The sequence below is a fragment of the Phaenicophaeus curvirostris genome, chromosome 1 (assembly GCF_032191515.1).
Source record: "Phaenicophaeus curvirostris isolate KB17595 chromosome 1, BPBGC_Pcur_1.0, whole genome shotgun sequence".
NCBI lineage: Eukaryota > Metazoa > Chordata > Aves > Cuculiformes > Cuculidae > Phaenicophaeus > Phaenicophaeus curvirostris.
In genome coordinates, this window is record NC_091392.1 from 46,517,924 (window position 1) to 46,539,052 (window position 21,129).

The 21,129-nt window shown below is 38.8% G+C and overlaps 1 protein-coding gene across 1 annotated transcript in view; it reads left to right on the forward strand.

Annotated features, from left to right (window-relative positions):
• Positions 1-8,771: 8,771 nt before the first annotated feature.
• ANO4 (anoctamin 4) overlaps positions 8,772-21,129 on the forward strand; it is a 212,602-nt gene continuing 200,244 nt past the window's right edge. Inside the window, exon 1 of the mRNA XM_069857110.1 lies at positions 8,772-8,843. The gene's annotated coding sequence lies outside the window, so the exon portion shown is untranslated. The remainder of the gene's footprint in view (positions 8,844-21,129) is intronic.

Sequence of the window (21,129 nt, forward strand, 5' to 3'; positions counted from 1 at the left end):
GGAGTCTGTTGCAAGCCAGGAAATGGGTAAAAGTTGTTCACCTGAGGAGAGAATCTGTTCTACACCAGGCAATAAGAAGGCTTTATCTTAGTCTGTCTCACTGTCAGAGCAAAGTGGTCTCTTTTTTCAAAGGCTTAGCTTATACTTCAGTCTTACATCTTCTGTAAGGAGACTGTGCTGTGCAATTCAAAGCCTCTTTGTGTCTCTGGATGCACTCATTTCCAGGTGAAAGTAAGACCTACGGTGCCAAGGCTCCTGGGGCCAGGACATATTTAGGGAAAATGAGATATCATAAGGAATATGAAAGAATCTGAAGCGTGGAGTAAGTGAAAGGAGAGAGGAAAGAGGATAATGCACAGGCAGCTAACCATATTTTAGGAGCCAAGGAAGGAAAAAGAGGAGTCTCTCTTTCAAGAAGGAGAGTGAACCATATATAAATTTTACTTGTTAAAATCATGAAGGGGGAGCAGATCTTAATGAAAAGGGTCATTGGGCACTGGAACAGGCTGCCCAAGGAGGTGGTTGAATCACCTTCCCTGGTGGTGTTTAAAAGACAGGTGGATGAGGTGCTGAGGGGCATGGTTTAGTGACTGATAGGAATGGTTGGACTTTATGATCCTGTGGGTCTTTTCCAATCTAGTGATTCTGTGAAAAGAGATCAGAAGGGAAAAAAATTGAGGATAATTTTTCAAACTACACAAGAATTTATGCCAAGGTAGATTCTTTTTTTCTTCTCTAAGTAAAAAGTTAGCTTTAAACTCATATTTAAATAACATGTGATGATGTTGCATCATATATTGCAGTAACTGGCATTCTGCATCTAACAGGAATGAAGGGTGAGATGAATTAGGGACATGCAATCATAATTTACATCTAATCTACAGTGAGATATCCCAAACAGATTTTAATTGATGTTCTTACTTATTTTTTGTCAAGATCTATAGCAATCACTGTGTCATCCATTTGTCAGCCCTTTTCAACACAGACCTTCTTTTTCTACTTAAGTTACATAAAGACACCTGGGTGAATTTCATGCTTCTATGAAGCCCAATCTTTTATTCTCCTCTTCCAAGGTAAAAAGTAAGCCTTCTAGTATTTATTCATTTGTTTGTTATTCAGCTAAGATATCACAGTTTCTGATGGGAAGAAAAGTTGTTAGACTTGCCCATTTTGGTACTGTTAGACATCAAAGCATTTAAAGGTTTCTTCCTGTGTAGGCTACAGAATGCAGCAAGCCAGTATCTTCTTGAACTACTTGTCTTTTCATTAAAATTCTAATATGTATTACCAATAAAATATTTTAAAACAAAATAATAAAAATAACTTAAGAGTTTATAACCAACTACAGGGAAAGAGGATGACCTTGTCTTTTGTTATCTAGGTTCCAGACCCTCCGAACATTTCCTGCTGAGTGTGTCCTTCAGCACCTTGGCCTTACTTGAATGCATCTAGCAAGTACATGCCACATGTAAGGACATGAACAAAAAAGAATTAAAATAAAACTAGCAGAATTCTTTTTACTGTTAAATGATTGAAAAAGCCAGTGACCTACAGGTTGAGTGATGACTAGATAAAGAATTAATGAGCTCTGTTCCTGCCTGGGCTCTAGAAAAATGCATGCATTTGTACTTGGGACTGTTGAACAGTGAGAGAAAAAAAAATTGAGAGGAAGTGCCTGCAGTGATGGAGACTTAAGTGGATTTTAGCTCCAGCATAGGAGAGGAGTGAACAGCTTTCAGAGACTCTCATGGGCAGTGAATGTTATCTCTGTGAGATGTGAAGGATGTAAGAACAACAACATTAGGCTGTGCATTAAGCATTTTCAGGGAGGATGTTTTTAACGATTGCCCTCAGGGGCTTTTTCTGCAGTGGAGATTTTTAATGAGTCACCGTCATTAATGTAAACATAAGTTATTGTGGTAAATTAAATCTTTTCCCATGCAGTATGCTCAGTCACTCTCCCTAGTCACTCTGTTATTTTATTGTGTATCTATAGGAGGGACCTGCGGTGCTTCTATCGCATCAAGTGTAGCTAAAGAGACTGCCAAAAATATCCATCCTCTCAATCCCACCACTGATATAGTGGACATTCACAACCATCTATGTTATTGCAGTAGTATGAAAAGACTCACTGAGGACTCTCAAGTTGAAGTTATCTGGCAGATAAATAGAGTTGCTGAGCTGAAGACCCAGCCTTTTGTTACTGACATAGCTCCTTCTATGTTTAACCAGAGCACTTTTAGGTGTTTCCAAAATTTCTCCTTCAACTTTCTCCTTACATAGGAAGAAATCTTGAAATCTTTAGGTAAGAAGACAAGAAATTATTTTGTAACCTCACACACACACACAGGTTTTTAACAGCCAAGTGTTCTGTCCTCTGCTCTGCAATGAGACCTGGTGAAACAACACCTTGTCCTTGGTATTGTATTTTGCCTTGAGCTGTATAGCCAACACGATCTCCATCATCTGTTTAGGATTTGCTTTCTGTCCTGATCTTGATGCATCCCCTGTGCAGTGGAGGGCAAGCTGTGATGATGGAGGCTGGTGCAGCTCTTTCCCACAGAGCTGGTAATTGCACTTGTGGAATCACCTCTCCACGAGCTCTTCAGTGCTTATTGAATCCAGCAAAAATTGGAAGGGGCCTGAAACACAAAATGGGTACTTGGGGTGACAGCTTACCCTGCCTACCCTCAGGAAACTAATTTATCCAACTAAATTAAGTAGCTACTTACTTTGTTCTGTATCTGTACTTAACAGAGAGAGAGAAAAGCTCTTACTGAGAATTATTCACAACCCACAGTTATGATCTTGCTACAAATTACTCTTGAGCTGACCCTTGTTCTCTCCATTTAGTAGAGAAACGTATGGAGACCAGCCACCTTACTCAGCTACCTGAAGTTAGGCAGTGAGAATATGCCCTTCTGCTATGTGCCATACAGTGTTCTCTGTGCCTTTCTCTGTGGCTGAACCCAAAACTCAGTCCTTGGATATGCATGTGTACTCTTGACATGAACCATAAGAAATTACTCACATGTCAGTGGGTGCAATGTGGCCAAGGTATACAATTATGATATTTTCTAATGTTTTTCTTAAATGCCTGCATAAATGAAACTTAGCTCTGTAGTAGAGGAGATGTAAATTGTGATGCTTATTTTCTACCTAAAGTTTGCGTAAATTTCAGGTTTTATCTAGTCTAGACGCGAAGCAATTAATAACAACCATGGGAAATCTGACTCTCCCTTGAGAGTATATGTCCAAATGAGAGGCAGCTAAAAGATAATTCCCTTTCCACAAAGGGGAAAGGATAGAGTGATTGCAAGATGGAAAATAAATTAATCGCATCAAACCCCAACATAACTTGGTCAAGTTGTTTTTTGTAACTGGTTTGGTGTTAGCCATTCTACCAGCTAACATGAGTATTTGAAAGCTGGGCAAGGAGAAGTTAAGCTCAAAAGCTTGAACTGGGGCATATATAGATAGCACAAAGCTAAAAGCTGCTTTTCCGCATAACACAAACTGAAAAAATCCCATGTGTGCACGTTCAGTTTTATGCCGTGTGCAAATGTCCAATCTGCTTAGCTGGAACAGAATTTCTTGAAAGTAATTATTGTCATCCCATTTGGCTAAATATATATCTATGTATATACCAGAAATATGCAAGACTAAAAATTACTGATGTATACTTAAGAGATATTTTTCTTTTATTTAAAGACTGGTACTATTGGTCTGTTATTGTGATTTTTTTTACTGTGCAACCTATATGTCATCTGTTCCCAAACTGTACCTTTCCAGTGGGAAGAAACACAAATGTTTATTCAGAATAAATTATTTCAAAAAAGGAAACTAAATTTGAAAATAAAATGTCTCAACCTTTTTAGTTGTTTAGAAGGGCCAGAGAACATAGAAAACATTTTCTGGTGAAGGTGCACCAAGAAAGTATTTCAGGTCAGGTCTTTAAGCAAGCTGAGCAGGCATCAAGGCAACCTCTAATCCCAGGCATAGTCCTGCTCCTGTTTTGCCCTCCTTCTCTGCCTTGCAGAACTTTTAATTAGCCTCCTGGGACAAACCCAGATCTGTTGTTACAGTCTGGGGGAATTTTACCCCAAGGAGTGGCCAGCAGTGGTGGGTCTTCCGCAGCATGTTGATAGGTTCAGTTGGATGGTTAGAGAAGGGCTCTTAAAAGTTTCCAGCAAGCTTCAAGCTGGGCACCCACAGCCAGGCTTAAGCTTTTGGAGGAAAGCAGCAGGATGTGCAACTCAGGTGGCCACAGTCTCCTTCCCATGGCCTCAGCAGAGAAGAGGAACAGGCTGGGGCCTGACCTTGTCCCTGCCCATCACTGCAGGCACTTGACCTCATGCCCAGGGCTTTTTGCCTCCTGCCCTGAGCAGGAGGTGAGGTGGAAGAGCGTCTCAGGTTGTAATGTAGCACTGAAACTTGTCACCCAAGACTCTTAGACTCTGCTTTGTTTTGTTCTGATATGTACTATGTGGGAGCTTGTTCTGCATATAGACGTTTCTTTTTAATGTCCTGTCTTTCATGTGGATGCATTCAGCCCATCCTGCAGCAGCCTCATGTCCCTGTGCAAGGTGACTGTCAGGTTACCCTTTACCACGCTTGCTCAGGTTTTGCACCAAGAAGGTGTTAGCTGAATAAACACACGTGAGTATCTGCAAATCTTCATGAGCATATTGGTGCCCTCCTCCCAAACCTGAGGGAGTTTGGTTCCCTATGGAGCAGCCCGGCTGGAGCAGCACCCGCACCCACCACGTGAAGAAACAGCAGCTCATTCTCCACCTCAGCAGCAGGAGGGGAAAGGTGTGCCTGGTATCACTAGGGTCAGGACTACCTGGAGAAGTGAGAGAGGGGAGGAGAGGAGAAAAAGAGAAAAAAAAAAAAAAAGCTTTAAATGGCAAGACTGAGCATATAGCATGTGGCCAGTGTGTGCCATACAGGCTTCAGGAGGCAGCAGGAGCGCACGTGAGAGGATCTGGCTGGGCAGGAGCAGAGGGGAGCAGAGGCGTTGAAGGATGGGGGATTCCTGGGCACCAGAAAACAGGAGGGGTCTGCAGGTGCACAAAGCACAACTGACGATCTGCTGTCACCCTGCAGCAAATTCACCCTGGAGCCCAGGTAGGGTGGGTGCATGGACTGTGCAAGGTATTCATTATTTTTTCGTCTCTCTTGAACAGTTTTGGCTCGTTACGTTATAAGACAGAGGAAGCTTATACGCCGTGGTTGTATGGTATTTCTGCATTCATGGGGGAGGAGGATATTAGAGATTGTTTTTGAGGGTTACTGCTTCAGGAGGGTATACAAAATTCCAGGGTTTCAGGGAGAATTTTTGGGCACTGTGGTATCTGTGAGAGAGCAAGCCGGGGGCAATCCCAGCACAGCAGAGAGAAAATTCAGAGATACAAATTAACCACTTCACAGAAAACTGCAGAGCAGTCAGGGGAGTGCATAAAAAGTGGTTGCCTGATAGGAAAACTTGAGGAACTGGGGTAGACAAGTTTGTATCTATTTTCAAGTTTTAAGATTCACTCCTCAGGGCATTGTACCTGCAACGCTCTGAGGGACTACCAAGCCTCTTTCAGTTTTCTTCATTAGGAGAAACAGTTCCAGGACACACGATTTAATTTAATTTCCATATTGCTAATAAAGGGTGCACGTGCTTGTTTTTCAGAAAAGCCTAGTTGTATCTAAACACCTGAGAAAGGTATTAAGCTTGCAGTAGGAACATTGTCTGCAGATTCATAAATGTCTGTGTTCCCAGTCACAAATCTTGTTACACTGCGAAGCAGCCTCCTTCAGCACACCTTGAAAACCCTTCCCCTGCCTGTTCATTGAGAAGGTGTGTTGAGAGCTGGATATTGCTTTCCCTCATTGTTATGATTGCTACAATCTTGGCACAATTCAATAAATATGTTATTACTGCAGAAGTTTCTTCTTCAGACATTTTCTTCTGTTTCAGCTGTTGAATTGTCAGCTGGTAAAGCAAAGCAGGCAGCAAGAGCCCAGGCAAGCATCGTGCTGTCAAGTGCATTTGTCTATTCTGCTGCAGGGTTAGCCAGTTCTGTACTTTTTGCAATGATCCACGCTGTAGCACTTACCTCCAAAGATATGTTTTTGAACTGTGTCAACTTTTTAAAGTAGCTTTTGTTTTTTTTTAAAGTGAAATGTAATCATGGCTGCCCTTGCTTTTTTAGGAAGAAAAAAGATCTTTCTGCACTTTCACCAAGCACAGCAGAAACTATTGTCACAGCTTCACAATTTAATAACCTGTATTACATTTATTTTCTGAGTGTCCCAGATTCTCATAAATTCACACACTTTTGTGCTTTCAGGGGCATGTGTGAGTATGCGTATATGTATCTTCACGTCTAGGTACATGTATATGTATCATCAACACATATGTATTTCTGTATGTACTACTTTTATTAGACAGTTATTCTATTGTGGCTACAAGAAGTAGTTATGGTGAAAGTTGTTAACTGATGGGGCTAATGAAATTAAAGTCAGGAGTTCTGAGTAGTGTTATTTAGAAAGTTTACATAGTCTAACTTAATTTTTCAGTCTCAGAGTCTGTATGTTATATGCTTACAGCTGCAGAGTATGCTCCCTTGCAGAAAACCAAAGTGAAGGTGAAGGTCTGAGTATAAGCAAAATGGCCTTTCACTGGTGAACAGATAGCATCTTTGGTATGATCTGTCTGTGTTTGCTATTTTTCTCATAAATTATCAATTCCACATACTTTCAGATGAGTTTATGGAATGATTCTTTATTGGTAAAAGTGAAAATCAATGTTTACTGGAAATGATACTGGAGAGAGGATTGACTGCTAGCATCTGAACATAAAGTAGAATACTAGAAGTGCTTATGGGACTTTTTGTGATTATATCGACAGTTAAAGAGAGACATAAATTTAATATCCTATATGCACAAGTACATATTAATGCCCTCATTTCCCTGAGCATTCAGGATAAAGCAATCAGGCAATATAGGATATGCGTAGTCTTTAGTTAGTGGATATCTACATACAAAAAATTCATATTACAATTAGGAAAGTAGAGTAGAAAGCTGTGTCCTTTTGTGTATAGCCAGACAAAGCCACATATTGCTAGCTCCACAGCCACTGTTATTGAGAGGCTCAAATATTTTGGATGTTTGCAACAGAAATATAACCATATATTAGAAGCTAACTCGCTAGAAAATCCATCAATTTTAGGTTTCCAGAAAAAGCATGAACTGAAGTCTTGTATGAAGAAAAGGATGAAAGCAGGAGGATGGAGGCTTGTTTTTAAACATGCCTCTTGCAATACTGAACAATATTTTACTACAGTTCACTGAACTTTCTGCAGCGCCACTCAGCTCTTTCTCTGGAGTGGACGCTTGAGAGTGATGTATGTGCATCTGTCTAGTGGGCACCTCAAATAATGCTTTTAATGCATACACATTTATATAAAGAGGTTTATTTCCTAACTCCTGGAGGCTCCTTGTCTGAAATATCTGACGAACATTTTCTATTCTTTTGTTCCCTTTTAAGGAATCTACATTTAGTTAATTGCCACAGTTCATATGCATTTGTTGGATGCTTAGTTATAGTACAGGTTGTGTTTAGAGTGACTAAAATGTAACATTGCATTAGACACTCTCATATTGCTCTTGCAGAAGTTATGAGCAAGCTACATTCAGGCCTGCTCTACTATTAAATAATTTCTTTTCAGTAGAATTCATTACATGATCATGTCTGTAGTCTGAGTCGTTGCATCATATTTCAGTGATTGACACAACAGCACTTGTAGTCTCAAATGAGCATTGCCAGAACTGCTTGAAGGTGCTTATAGGACCGTCACAGACTTGAAGCTTTTGTCTGCATTTGAGAGCCCAGTTTTGTGGATGGGACATTTTGTATTCAGATGCTGCCAGTCTTGCAAGTATCATGAACCTAAGAGTTAAAAAGAAAATAAGACGGTATGTGTTTTCCTTGCAACGACTCTATAACAAGTATATACGACTCTATAAAAAGTAAGAGACTATAAAAAGTAAGAGAATACTTGTAGGAGAGTCATATTCCCCTATTTTGTGATTATAGGTAATTTGCACAGTAACACTCCAAAGGCAGTGGGGTTTTTTAGGGGTTTGGGGTGGGGGAGGGAGGCCAAAGGGGCAGGGTGGTTGTGGAGGAGGGACAGTAGAGGTGACGTTGCTTGCAGCAAAATAATCTCTACAAGACTGCTCTCTCCTGCATGGTCTCACGGCATACCATCATAATAAGCCCTATTTTTTTAATCACAATGCCATATCCAGTTGAGCTATTAGTAAGACAATACATAAGTCCTCAAAAAGGGCACAAATTTTTAAAGAACACATAATAAGGAGTACTTTAAAGAAAATGGTGTTTAAGAGAATTGCTGAGGACTATAGCAGAACAGAGAGTTGTACTAGGGCAGAGCCAAACATCTAACTAGGGCATTACTTTTCAAGGGCCAGGCTAGCTTAACACTCAAAGCAGGAATTGATGTTACCTTATTGCAGCTTTCTTCTGCAACATTATGAGCTGCTACAATACAAGGTCATAGATTTTAACTCTTGGTGTTTGTTGCCAGATTCTGATGCTGTTGGCCCCCTTGCAATAGGAATGCTTCGTTGGAAAAATCCATACGTATATGGGAACCCTCACCTGCCTCTCACTTTCTCTGAAGATTCCTGTGTTCCTGTATTTCAATGTTTTGCAACACAAAATGACTTATCATATCCATTATCCTGCCCAGCTTCACTTTCTATCACTCCAGTGCCTTCTTACAGCAGTAATAGTCAAGAAACTTTGAGTCAAGACTCTACAGGTAAGTGATTATTTCTTTTTTACATGCTGGAACTTAGTTTAATCAGCAGTTTCAGTGCTCAACTTAAATAGGCGTTTCTGCTGCCAGACTGCTTCGGGTGCTTCTAAGGACCGATTAGACCACAACAACTTCACAAAGGAATTTATGCTTATGCCAAGTAATCTTCATTGAATCAATTTGCCTCACGGTTTAAAAAGCATCAGAAACAAAGAGCATCATATTCTCTGCCACAATCATGTAATCACTGTATGTTTGCTTTAAAACCGGTAGATCAATTTTTTCATAAGGTTGAATTCATGATAGCATATGGAGGCATTTGAGGACAGTATCCTCTCTTCTGTGCCTGTCATAAAAATACATTATGGAGGATGTCCTGATATGTCCATCATATATTCAAAATGCTGTGAGCTCCTGGCTAATCACAAAATAAGATGTACGAGAAGCATCCAATTACATTCATGGGAATGCATTTGTGCCCCCATCCTCTTACAAGGCTTATGTCTATCAGAAACTATCAGACAGCAATGCTGGTCAGTGGTGGGATGCTTCCAGTATGAGGTTTGGAGATCTCTCAGGGTCTGCAGGAAAGATGATGGCTGAGAAGGGATTGTGGTGTTAGGACAAATCGCTTGATCCATAGTCTGCTCCAATTTGTACCCGAGTCTTGGATCACAATAATAATAGGAAGTGGGTCATGAGCTCAGTGAGTTTTTTCTGGCTGCCAGATGAGGCCCTGATCTACTTGCTTCCTACCTGAACCCCGGTGACTCAAAGCACAGAATGACACAATCTTCATCTTGAGGAGTTAATGTACTAATTTCTTTACCAGATGAAACAATTTATAATCCATGGGATTATGTTAGATTTAAATGTCTCCTGCAACAGAAGAGAGAGTACTGGATGCAAGTGAGGCGAAAAGTCTTATATACTGATTAGAAGTGCTTTACCCCATTGCATAGGGGTAGAAGGGTGTTGTGTCAGCAGCTTCTCTGCATGGCTGGGAAGTTGTCTGCCACACCAGTGATAATCCATAGCACCAGGTCTTATTATAACACTTCAAATACAAAGATTCCTCAAGTTTTTTCAGCTCTATCAGTTTTCAGGGACTGCCTTGGTGTGATTGAAAAGGTTGTTTGCAGCGAAGGTAACAGCTGTTCAGCAGTGTACAGCACGTCTGTGGAAGTTCAGGCAAGAGTACTACATCAGCTGAAACAGGGAAATTTTTGAAAAGGCAGAGAGTAATTTAGAGATTGATTAATGAGGTAGGGTATGTCTTAAAGTTATATCCAGACTCATTTATGTCCAGGACTACTTGATCAGCTTATTTAAAGGTACTTAATATGCAAGAGAATACCATGATTCAGGGTTACTGTGCTGCTTCCATCTTGTAAATTTCCATCAAACTTTCTATAAAATTTTAATAATAAAATCTTTAAAATCAAACCACCAGTATACAAGGCTTTCAATACATGCATTGTAGTTTCAAAAGAACTCTTTTTTAACTATCAATGGTGGGAAGAATTGTGGCTCTTCCTCCCAAGCAGGGCATGTTTGGGGCCTTGTAATAAGCTGCACTTGAGGATATCTGAGCTGAATTTCAGTCTTCAGAGCAATAAGATAGTGATGTAGAAAATAAAGTATCAACGAAATAAAATTATGTGTAATAGGATATGCAGTATGAAAGAGGTAGAACTGCAGGTAGTAGGATTTGGGGAACAAGTCTTAGCAAGTGCTTTGCATCCTTTTTAAAACACTAGTCTCAATTTCATTCTTTTGTTGCTTCACAGCATTCTGTAATACTAGGTAATTAAGAGTAGTGTCAAATTTTGTCCTTGGAAGTAGGAGTATAACTTAGGTCAGAATCCATCCTTTTCATGTATTCTAGAAGGGAATTCTTGAAATTTTAATATTAATTATACTTTAAAATAAAATTGTTTGAAAGGATTGCACTGTTTAATAAAAACTGTGCTTCTGCCAACAGTGGCATAAAACAATGAGGAGTTAGTCTGCACTAATTTCCTGACGTGGGAATCTAATAGAATCATTAAGGTTGGGTGAGGGATTACCAAAGAGGACATAAGTTTGATAACTACATATTGGCTTTTGAACTGGATCCCAAAGAATTCCTGTTGATTAACTTTCTTCTTATGATCATTACCTATTGCTTAATTACATTGAACAATATATTCTGGAATATCCCGAAGATTTTGCTAGGCAACACCAGCTGGACTGAGAGGAATAGATTTGCCCTGGGCAGAAATGAGCTGGGAACTGAGCAATACCTGTCAGTTTTGTGTCATATGCAAATTTTAAAGAAACACAAAATATCATATTCTTGAAAATATTGAATATAACAAGACCTCTATGTCTTCCTGAAATGAATTCCCATTTTTGCTAATAATAATCTGAATCTTTTCTTTCAACTATTTCTGACCTGAAATTAGTGCATGTTCATCAAGACTGAATTTCTGCTGTCTGTTCATTACAGGGACCTAGCCCCTTGTATGCTAGATCAGCTGTTTTGAAAAGAATTATATTGATTTGCCATGAATTGTTCCTGACAAATCTGTTTGCTCTTTGTTATCATCTTGTTTTCTTCAAGGTGCTTACAGACTGCTTGATTTATTGCTTGCTTACTAGTTTGTCACTTTCTCTTTCAAATATTGATGTTAGACTGACTGGACTGCATTTACTTTGAAGCATTTTATTTGCCCTTCTCTAATGCTAGGGGACCTTACTCCATCCTTACTTGGATGGGGTCTTTAAAATATATTTAGGTTCCTAAATACATATGAAACAATCAAAATATGAAGCAGGCCTTTTCTGGGTCTCTGCCTGAACCCTGGTATGTGAATATAGAGAACAGAATTATTTCAGGAGAAATTGTATTCAGAGACAGAAAAAATGCAGAGGGTTCAAGTCACTTGAACCTCTTCAGGCTTGCACCAGGGTGTCTCTTATAGCTGGTCAGAAACATGAACTTCTGGAAAAAATAGTATTCTTACAATTTTAGCACATAATTTTTGGCAAACATGAGAAAATCTTAGTGTTCCAGCTTCATTGCTCAAATCTGTTCAAGTCCGGCTGCAGCTGAAGTTCCCTGTTTTGTTTATGTAAATTACTACAATCCCTCAATTTTATTTAGCTGATGGGATCACAGCAGCAAACCTTTTCCCTTTGTTCCTACACTGCAAGATGTAGTTTCACAGTAATATTGCCACCTGCTGTGAATGCTGTATTTGACACAGACAGAAGTAAAATTAATTTGTTATGTATTTTTTGATTTGTATCTAAGTGCATATATAATGCACGCTTAAATGGATTATTTGATTTTGCAACTTCCATATTTTCTTTTTTGACAGAGCTGTCTTGTCTCATGCTGCTTTTAAGGCTTGTTTTAAATCACACAGTATCAGTAAAAAGCTATATAAAGAAATAATTTGTGACATTGATGACTTATAGTGTAGGACTCCAGTTAAATTTATTTGATAAGCTAAATGCAAAGGAAGTGAGTGCAATAGATGTAATGTTAGCTGTGTTTGGTAAAAGGAATGGTGTCAGCTTGCTAGGAAGTTATTTGATCACCTGGAGAAAAATGAGACTTAGGAGAATTATAATGTGAATGAGGAGATGATTGAAGCGGACATGACAACAGTCTTGGGAGGGGCAGTACTAGGTAGATTAATAGTGGTTTTCTCAGTACTGGTTTGGAAACAAGGTTAATATTTTTATGGATTGCTTCTGCCTAGAAAGGAGTGCATTGATGAGATGTGCTGATGAGTTTAAGCTGGGAGACATCGTTACAGAGGACAATCTGTCAGGTAGGAATGGATAGATTTGGGAAGAGCGTAAGAGAAAAGTGATGAAATACAATAGTGCAGGTTTCAAAACTGTGCATAACAAGAATTTTTTTACCTCCTGTGAGCTGGGAGTCCTCAGCTGGAAATGGTAGATTAAGATAAATACAGCTACTAATCAGAAATGCGCTGCAGCTGTGAAAAAGCAAATGGAAGCCTCAAATGTCTCAGCTGAAATATTTGCCACAGAGGGAGAGATTAAAGTTGTTTACCCAAATTGACTGCTTATTTTCAAAAAAGGATAGAGATATACTGTGACTTCAGCAGAGAGTAACTGCCAGAAAAATATGGGAGATAAAAGCTCATCCTAGGAGAGTAAAAAATATTCTTAGACTAGAAAAACAAAAACTATTCAAAGAAAGCAAAACCAAGATAGTAGGTTTAATTTTCTGTTTATATAATAATTTAATGTTTATAAAGGTTGGAAAATAGCTAATTCTGAACAACAGGCATCTGATCTCTTCACATATCCTGACTAGCAGCCTTCAGAGATTAAAGAAAGAACTAAAGGACCCTGGAGATGCAACTGTTGGTGTTAGCACTTACAGTTAATGGGTTCCAGTTGCAAATCTTAATTTGAAGGCCTCATAAACTGCCTAACTCCTGGGGATGGTGTACAAAAGTGAAAGCCACAAGATGGTGCTGATGCTCCTTGCTATGGTTGAATGCATTATCAAAGATGCCTGGCAACATACAGTGGCCTCGGTGTAACAAGGTGAAATTTTCATGGGGCATGGTGAGTATTAACCATTAAACACATAATGAACTCAGTGGCTTAGTTTGGTTTATGGTATGTAATTATGTATTGATATTTGTTAAGAAATCCTAATGCACACTTTATTTTTGTGGGAAAGAGACAGGTGAAGACACCAAAAAGGAAGTTTGAAAGGTCATGATTTTTTTATGATGTTGTACTCTCATTTTGCTTGGTTTTCAGCTACGAAGAGATTGATGAAATTAAAACACTGAGAAGCAGAAAGAACACGTCTGTGTTATCTCTGATTCGAGTCTTCACTTGAATTTCCGTGCTCTTTAACAGCTAAGGGCAAAATCTGCTGTACCTACAGTGTTGCTGACTGCTTGTGCTTCTTTTCATACTTTTGTTGAGGCAGGGAGCTTTTGGGGAGGTTTGTCTGGTATTCCAAGTACAGCGTTTTAAAAAGGAGTGGAATAGAGGCAGGCTTCTGCAGTTTATGACTGTCTATTAGAGAGCTCTTAGTGAGGTTTGTAAAGAAGAAAAATACAATTTACAGAAATGTTACTTGGAAACTCTGAAGTCAGCTGAACCCAAGAAACTATGCAGCCCAGTTGACAACACAGTCGCAGTGTCCTGACAGCTAACAGCCTGCCTTTGCTCCTGTCCTCTCTGCCAATACTGGCATTGTGTCTCTGTTCATTAATTACCGTGGCCATGAAGGAGAGGTTTATCTTCTTCAATTCTTTCATTCAGCCACCAGCAGAATTTCCCAGTGTTACGAATGGCAACTGCTCACTACTTCTATCAAAATTATGGGGGCGTGCAATTTGCTACAGAATGCCTTTCCTGCACTGCTGTGTCATCTTTTGCTCCTGAAATGCAGTGTATGCATTTTTCCCTCTGAATAAAATAAGACTAAATGTGTTTAAGTCTAAACCTGAAATGGCTAAAAAGCATACTGTCTTCAATAAGTATGATGAATTATGAACTTAAAAAGAACATTAACTATTTTGGTAACGTTAGTATCCTTGCTGACTCTTGGGACAGAAAGTGCCATTAAATCTGTACTTCCGAAGATCTAAATATGCGTACTTAACTGTTTTCAAGGCTCTGGCTACGAACAGGATTGCTTTTATGAGTCAAAGGTGTGTAATATTGTTTACTTAAAATTCTGTCTTACAGTAAGTGCACAGATCACTTGAAAAAATTGTGTTAAAAGGAAGGAATGAAAAATTGTGTAACTTTTGTAGTCCTCTGACCTTATTGTAGGATCAAGCCTAGAAGCTGCTGAGCAGCCTGATTCTGATCCAGCAAAGCAATTAAGTATATGCCTAATTTTGGACTTGAGAGTTGTGCAATTGAAATCAATTTATCTGATTCTCTTATGGTTCTTACCGCTTACCAATGAGAAAACAAAATTGTCCTAAGCAAAGTAAGTTGGCAGTTCCTGTCATAATGTGTATTTAGAAATGCTAACCAGCACCGATCATTTTCTTTTTATTGAAGGCAATTAGCACTAGTAATGCTAACATGTGCCTGCTGTAATGCTGTATCAGTGTGCTTCAATCTTGTATTTGGAGAGCATCTTTAGAGCTGAAAGTGTTGTTTATTCTCTAGCATTCTCTTCTGCTAATATTTCTTTTGAAATTAGCTATGAGGTTTGGCCCTCCTTTTATCTAGAATGTGCACGTTTGCCCTTTTTGCTGATCTAAGGTTGGCACATCATTGCTGAAATATAAGCTAGAATCTGATGCTCTCACAATTTTGTTCATTGTTGGTATGTGAACTTAAACCCAGGAGGGTCTGTAATATGCAGTCTCCTCAAATTGCTACTTGGCTAACACAGACTTGGATTCATAAGTTTTTGTTCTTTTTTGTTTCCTTGTATTTCCTGAATATATTTCTGTAACATCCAGGCCTCTTCTCCCAAGTGACAGGGGACAGGACAAGAGGGAATGGCCTCAAGCTCCGCCAGGGGAAGTTCAGGCTGGACATTAGGAAAAAAAAATCACGTCAAGGGTCATTGGGCACTGGAACAGGCTGCCCAGGGAGGCGATTGAGCCACCATCTCTGGAGGTTTAAGAGACGGGTGGATGAGGTGCTGAGGGGCATGGTTTAATAGTTGATATGAATGGTTGGACTCTATGATCCTGTGGGTCTTTTCCAACCTTGTGATTCTGTGACCACAGCTGGCGCTACAAGATTTTATTTGAATGTTACCTTTGTCTAGACAACATTCTGGTTTTATATGCTAGTCACTTAATACAGAAAAGGGTTAGGACGGTCAGTGATAGAACAACTGCTTTTTTTCCATAAGGATGTATCTTTATCACTCTTCCAAGTGCAGCTTTCTAGTGCCAAAGAATCTTTAAGACTTAGTCCAAGAAGGAAATGTTTAATTACCTCTTTAAATCTAAGAGAGGTTTACTGATGTGAAAACCAGTGTTGTTTCACTCTTCTGTCAGTAACGTGCCTTTCTTTGTGAACAGCATACCTATTTTGCAAATTTTAAAACCAAAGTACTAGTGTACAGTAAAAGACAAACATAAAACTACCTTCTTGTTACATTTACAGAATCAAAATAAGGTATTTCCCAAATTTATCTCCAGAGAAATTGTGTCTTGAAATAGAATGCATTTCATTTTGCTATGCATTAGAGAAAATAGCACAGCTAAAACTTTGAAGTATAGTATCTGTAAGTAACTGATATATCCTTGTGCTGGAAAAAGCTATTTTTTTAAAAAAAGAACCTTCTAATAAATCTCCTTTTGATAGTCATGTTTAAGAGAGTTAACCAGAAAAGAAATAAACCCCAAAAACCCTACTGTTGCAAGACCATAAAGAAAACATGATTTTTTAAATGACCTTTTCAGTTTGATATGGATAATGAAGTCTTAGTCCTTTGAAAGAGAAATGATGTGTCAGAGTTTCAGATGTCAAGTCAGAAGCATTCATGTGTAGTGCTGCAGTACAAGACTGAGAAAGAGAGCAAGAGCTGTATAGTTAAAATGGAATGAACTATGCACAATAGCTCTAATAAAGCCCCTTATTTTCTTCTTCTGTCTTTAGAGCTCCATTCAAGATAACTTGTTTTGTTTCTCATCGCTCCACCCATTAAAAGAACAACAATCCATTTCCAGAAAAAAAGCCTGGAGATGCCAATTAGAAAAATGCAACCATTTCTACTCTTTCATCCAATTAATTTCCTTCTCTTCGCTCATTTTTCCTTGTTTTTTTTTTCGTATTTCTTCTTCTTTAGCCATTCCCCTAACTCTCATTGCATACCTCTGAAAAAAATCTCTATTTTTCTTCTTTCCTGCCCAGCTCTTAGTCTGTGCACATACCGTGAATTTGTCCTTCCTTTTCTACCTCTTATTTTCCTTTACTCATTTGTACAATTTCCAGAAAACAGGCACTTCCAGCTATGTATCTCCTTTTGTCTTCAGCCTCTTTCTGCTCAGCTCTGAGAAGGAGATAACCAGAGAAAGTTCCAGGTAGCTTTTTCTTTCATGCAGGCTGATGTAAGAGAAGGGGTTTCCCACCTCCAGGCTCACAGGCAAGGTCCTTTGCTTAGCTTGTGGCTTCAGGAAACTGAAAGGTTAAAACTGAAACTGATAAGGAGAGCAAACCATGGTGTTGACCGAGACTCTTACTGGGTCAGGAGTGATGTCCATGGGCCACGGACGTGTCAGGCTACTGAACTGGCTCTTTAGAACTGGGGGGTGAGTGGATCACCATGCACCAGAGAGCTGGTCTGTATCTGGCTTCTAGCTGCGAGCCTCTGTTTCTATAACAGGTAAGCAAAGGGCTTATAAGGCGCTTTCTTATCTAGTGTCCAGTAGGTTATCTGCTGCTTTGTCCTTGTGTCTAATGGGTTTTAATATTTCCACAGCATTTATGTGTAAGCAATGTCTTTTGGTTGAGAAGACTGAGAAGCATTTATTGTGGGGGACAAAAAAATCTCTGAGAGAATTCCTAAGTCTACTGACATGCTTGTAGTTGAATCCTAATTACTAGAGTGTGGGAGCCTCCTTACTTTGACTTTGAGTTTGAAATCCACAACTCTGTTTAAACTGTTGGAATCCGTGGAAACACCCTCTTGCACTGCAGTATAAGGTAATATAACCCAGGGTGATCAAAACTGTTATTCAATTATAGCACAATCTGTTTACACATAGTTTAGAACCACTCCTGCTGCCTCTTGTCAGTTCATGCACTTGCCTTTGGTACTACTCTGTTTCTAGAACAAACCTCATTTTACTGTTGCACAACTGCTCTCTGTGCTTCCTTTTGTCCACTGTTTCCTACCCCCTTGTTTCTCTTCTATCCTGGAAATAAAGATCCAGAAATCCCCTGCAATGGGCACTTACTCCCTGTTGACTGCATAGGAAAAAAAAAAAGCACATATTGGATACCGCTCTGGGATTAGAGAAGTAATTGCTGTGACAAGTTCTCAAAGCCCAGTCCTCTTCTGCACATCAAGAGTAAAAACTGCAAACGTACATCATGCAGAAATACCTATATGCTTCTTATTTCTTTTAAGTACTTACCCTGGATGCTTCTTTCTCCCTTGTCAAAAAATACCGTCATTAACACGCTTGAAACACTTCAGTATATAAGGTGAAAATACTGTTGAATGAAAATTAATTATTGGAAATTAAGTTTATGGGGGAAAGGACAGTATCAGTGCAGCTCCAAACAAAGATAAGAATATGCTGCACGTAAAGCTTGTTGAAAATAGGTTTTTATTGTTTGTTTTTTCTTAGGTAGATATTACACTATGCCATTCTGTCTACAGTAGGTGAGGGAGGAAGTAATGAAAGGAGGAGCCATCATCCAACTCTCCTGCAAGGTCACAAGGGTAGTGTTTGATAGGATCAGTGCAGAAATCAGACCCTTCTAGGTGATCTTCAGGACAGTGGATTAAACTGTTTTCTCTTCTGTTATTAGTAGAGCTGATAGTTTAGAACCTGTACTAGTAGACACCCTCTGTTACACTGGAGTAAAAGGTGTCTTTGCTGTAAATTATCACCAAGCCATGAAGATGTAACAGTAAAAACTTTTAGCTATATGTTTTGCTAGATTGAGTTATGTAATAGACTTGAACTCAGACCACAAAAGGGAGAGAATGAAATTGAATGAGTCATTGTTAAGAATAGGATGTTGATCTGAATTGGATATTGAAAGTGCTGGGCAGCTGAATAGAGGATGCAATTTGCTGTGAGGACTAGGCTGTCTACACTATATAAATTTTGAATGCTATATAAACTCAAAGTGATAAGGGACTACTGGTGATTTTAGTTAGTTGTTGTAAAAACTGCTTGAAAACTGAAATAATCTGAGAATTGTGTGTATTGTTACAACTGGCACTGTAGAAACAAGAAAAGCATCTGACTAGTCCAGTGACAGGTGCTTCCTCCTATGGAAAGAGAGGAAACACAACACTTTTTAAACTTTCTTTATATTGAATATCATGAGTGGCAAGTAGGGATGTGGAAACAGCCAAAGTGAAATGCAGCTATGTTGGTGTGTATACAGGAAATCATGAGCTCAACGTGGTTTTAAACTATAGCTGGTTAGAATGGGGTTTCTCTCATGGATGCGATGGTTCAGTTTATAGTGTTAGGGAAGAAGTGATCACTTCTAACGATGCTAAACATGGCAGGAAATTATGTCCTCTGGCTATTACTGGGGTTAGAATGCTTCAGCAAGTGGACTAGAAGGTTTCTAGTCTGACCCAGCACTCCAAATTTTAGGTTATGGTCCTACACAATTTAAAGCTGGAGCATGAAGAGCTTGAACAGCAGTTCACCTGCTTGTCACTGTCACCCAGATGGCTTTGAAGAATTCCTTGATGAAATGTTTTCATCAAAGTAGATGAGTTTTCATAACCAGATGACGTTGATGTTGCTTTAGGCAAAAAGCACCATGTATTATCCTGGTGCAATGCAAGCATCTAAGTCATCTACTTAAGGGGAAAAAAAAAATCACACTTCTCTGAGCTTATTTTGCATCCTAATTGTAGGGATGGGTGAAACCAAGGAGTTAGGTCTTAAAAAAAAACAAACAAAAAAACCCAAACCAGACCAAACAAACAAAAAAACACAGCAGAGGATGTGATATATCTGATAATACTTTGTAGTGACTCCTGATTAAAATATTCGCATTATTTTTTCAAATTATTCCATTTCCTCTTTTGCTCTGTAGTATACTTTTTAGGTGATAGGAAGGAGGACACTGCAAAATATGGAGATTTGTCTTAAAAGTACAGTAAGATATATATTTCAGGAAAATAATGACTGATTTTAAGGTTTTTGTGTGAGGCTAGAACATGCAAATGGAAGCTATAGCAAAGGAATTCAATGCTTTGAAACTCTTTGGATATGCGCTAAGTTTAAAGGCAAATTACTTCAAAGCATATATGGAAAGTTTTCTGCTTCCCTTTCTTTCAGTCTATTCCTTTCTTATACAAAGACACTCTTACTCTCTATAATGCATTTGCTTAATAAATTTAATCATTCCTATGATGGCGACAAACGTGCTAATTTAATAAATGGGGCTAACTTTCTATATTAGCATGCCTTTTCACAGAATACTTCTGGGAAAAGAAAATAGTTAATCAGTTTAAATGTGTTAGTAAACCAGTCTGAAACTACTAATACCTCATTATTTGTGTTTACATTTTTTAAGTTATTAGAATTGTTGTTTTTTCTTTCCTAATCAAATAAAAACACAAGTGTATTTGAGGTCTAGACCTTGTGTTCACTCCTCTGAAGAGGCCCTTAATTTTCTTACATAAATAAGCCAATTAATTATACATACTGCTGAGACCGTTGTGGATGCTCTAGCAAGATATTATAGTTTATGTTCAGTTTTTAGCATTTGACTAATGCTTTTACTTGAGTGGTGCTTTTGTGTGCTTTAGGATTAGTGTTAAAATGTTTTGATCTATTAGGTCTGGAATGCTCAGTATCTTAATTCACGCCTTCCTAATGGAAGGCATTCAGTTCTCTGTGCATCACCTCCAATTGCACCTTTGCTAGCTGCAGTAGGTGATTTGAGGGAGCTGTTTTGGCAGCTTAAGTAATGAAAGAATTTGGTCTGCACTGAAATAGAAACAAAGACTTTTAATGATGCTCAGCTTTTTGCCAAGAGATCTCTTAATGGTCTCAAAATGCATTTATCCTCAAGAAGCTTTGACATCCTGTAAAGTTAGGTTCCTGCCAAAAAACTCACAGGCATTTAAAAATCTTGAAGTCTTCTGGTGACTGCCTTCCACCTTCAGACTTCAGGAAGTTTTTACCTCTTCATAGTAACAACTTGCAGCCGAGAAACTGGGCTACTATAGGACTAACTATTCTGCTGCTTCATGAAAACCGGACAAAATCTTCTTTTCCAAGCCCTAGGCAATAAACTGACTGAAATGTGAGTGAGGGAGGAAGGTGAAAGGGGAAAAAACCCTTTTATAGTAAGAGTTGATATTAATCGTTTGATTTATTTTCTGCATGTCATGGATGATTTTAGCCAGCTGATTAGAGTCTCATTTTGGTTTCCGTATGTGCAGGTGAAAAATCGTATTTTTTTCTGGCTTATCATTAGTTCTTGTTCTACAGCTAATTATTGTGAACACTTTTTTTCTTAAGTCACTTCCTGATGGTCTTTGTTTAGTGTGGAAATGGCCAACAATCTGAATAACAAGGCAATTACTTCTTCCAGAGCCACACTAGCACTT